We start from the raw sequence: 2,403 nt of genomic DNA on the forward strand, positions 1-2,403 counted from the left end.
AGATTAACATTAGACCAGCATTCAATGAAGCAAACAATACCCCAATCAAGAAAGCACCAATTTAACAGTAAACAGCCCAACCAAAGAACCATCAAGACCACTCCCGCCAACACTGACAGAGGAAGCCACTAGAATATAAAATGGGAGCAAACCTTACTCCTTATTGGCACTGATTACCTAGTTTGGGTAATGAAACTCTGAAAGAAAACAACCAAGCTCAGAGTGAACCAAGGGCCCCTCATGCCAAAAATGAGCTGTACAATATCCTGCTATTGGAGACAGAAATTACATACAAACTCTACTGTAGATCCAGAAGTAAACTTAACACTGTTCATAAGAAATTCTCACAAGTCCCCCTCCAGAAAATTCTGGTCCTGGCCATGTACTCTACTGTCACTGAAGAATTGCTATATCCACCATGCAGTGATTCTTAGAGTCTATTAAAATACTGTCCATTTCCTTTAGCACATTAAAAGAAGACGTAAAGTGGGCACATGAAGAAGGTGGCCAAAGAACTGAGGAAGGTCTAAGGTATATTGATCATTCCCGACTTTCAGTGTCCTGAAACTTGACCTGTTGCCTGATCTCTTAGGTCCAGAGTAAGCATATTTAGGTCTGTACTCACTTGAGCTCTTTAACACCAAGTAAAGGTCATCCTTGACTTACAACAGTTCATTTAGTGACTGTTTGAAGTTACAATGGCACTGAAAAAAGTAAATTCTGACCCTTTTTTCACACTTTCCACTATCACAGCATCTCTGTAGTCATGTGATCAAAATGCAAATGCTTGGCAACTGACTTGTATTTATGACAGTTGCAGTGTCCTGAGGTCATTTGATCACCTTTTGTGAAGTTCTGATGAGCAAAGTCAATGGAGAAGCCAGATTGACTTAATAACTATGTTATTAATAACTGCAGTGATTCACTTAACAACTATAGCAATAAAAGTTGTAAAATGGGGCAAAATTCACTTTACAAATGTCTCACTTAGCAACAGAAATTTTGGGCTCAATTGTGTTTGTAAGTTGAGGACTACCTTTATACAAAAGTCTGCTGAAGTGAAGACGAAACGGTGGACATGTCATATGAGAGAATTCCCAAGGAGCAAGAATAGATGTTGCTTTTCTGGAGATCCAGGTTTTTAATCTTTTACCCTGTCAAATGATTTGAGATCTGCCAGACACGCCCAAGTTTAAATGTGGAGCTGGGATTCTGAATTCCATCTGCTTATAAACAAAATATTATTCATTGCGATTGTTTTGGACAGATGCTTCATCTCTATTGCTCTGATGTTTCAACTTTGCATTCAGGTGGCATTGCACTATGTTTTAAGTATTTGCATTATTGTTTGGGGTTTTCTGGATAATATACGATGGGAAAATTGGATATAATTTTAACATATGAAAATGAAACGGAGCACCTTCAAATTCCTATGGACTTGGGCCCGTTTGTGCTTCAGAAATTGACTTTGCCTTGAATCTTGAAGTGGAGGGCAGAAAGCTGAGCCTGCACATTTTTCACTTACCCGTTTTAACAAAAAAAACCTATAGCCTTGAGAGATCAAAAAATCTGGCAGCAGCTACGTTTTTCCCAGATCCAGTATTTATTGAACATTCAACCATTTGCAAATTTATTTGGACAAGGTAGATGTACAAACTTTTTTCATGATCGTAACACTAAATATACAAATTTCCCAAGATGAGTTTTATAGAGAGTAGTAATTTACAGAAGTATGTCAGCATCTGGTTCAGTTTCCATCTTCTGCTTCCAGAAGTTAGTAAGGTTATTGGAAGACCTAGCAGGTAAAAGAGAGGAATTTTCATGGAAGTATTAATACTTTACAACAGGCTTATAAATATCAAACTATGTGGCACTTTGAGGACTGATGCCAGTTTTTTCTTCCTTGTTAACTAGTCTCATCAAAGGTTTTTCGTTCCATATGTAGGTTTTGAACTGTTAATACCATCCATCATGTTGAGTAATATACTCCTTCAGTCTAAAATGATCCCTAAAAGAAAAGGACACAAAATGCAAAGTTGATGTAACAGGAAAATGGTTTAGAATCCATTTCCCTTTTTTTAAAAAAAACAAAAAACAAAAAACAAAAAAACTTTTCCTTGGTAGTGCAGGAAGCCAGTCTTTTATTTCTGTTATGTTTGAAAATAATATAATTTATTTTGAAATTAAGATAGGTATTTAAATATGGAATCCTAAGTTCAGAAATAAATTCAAGAATAGGGGTCAGCCTGAAGTAAATAGACCTAGCAGTTCCATTTGAAGTTTTTTTCTATCCACTACGGAGTAGGTTACAAATGTACTACTGGGTTGTGGAACGTGCTGTTACTACAGTGATTCTTGCCTATACTTTGGGAAAGTGTATCATTTATTTAATGCTGGCACAGA

The sequence above is a fragment of the Crotalus tigris genome, unplaced genomic scaffold, assembly GCF_016545835.1.
Source record: "Crotalus tigris isolate CLP2741 ecotype Arizona unplaced genomic scaffold, ASM1654583v1 scf7180000024337.5909745, whole genome shotgun sequence".
In the NCBI taxonomy this organism is placed as follows: Eukaryota; Metazoa; Chordata; class Lepidosauria; order Squamata; family Viperidae; genus Crotalus; species Crotalus tigris.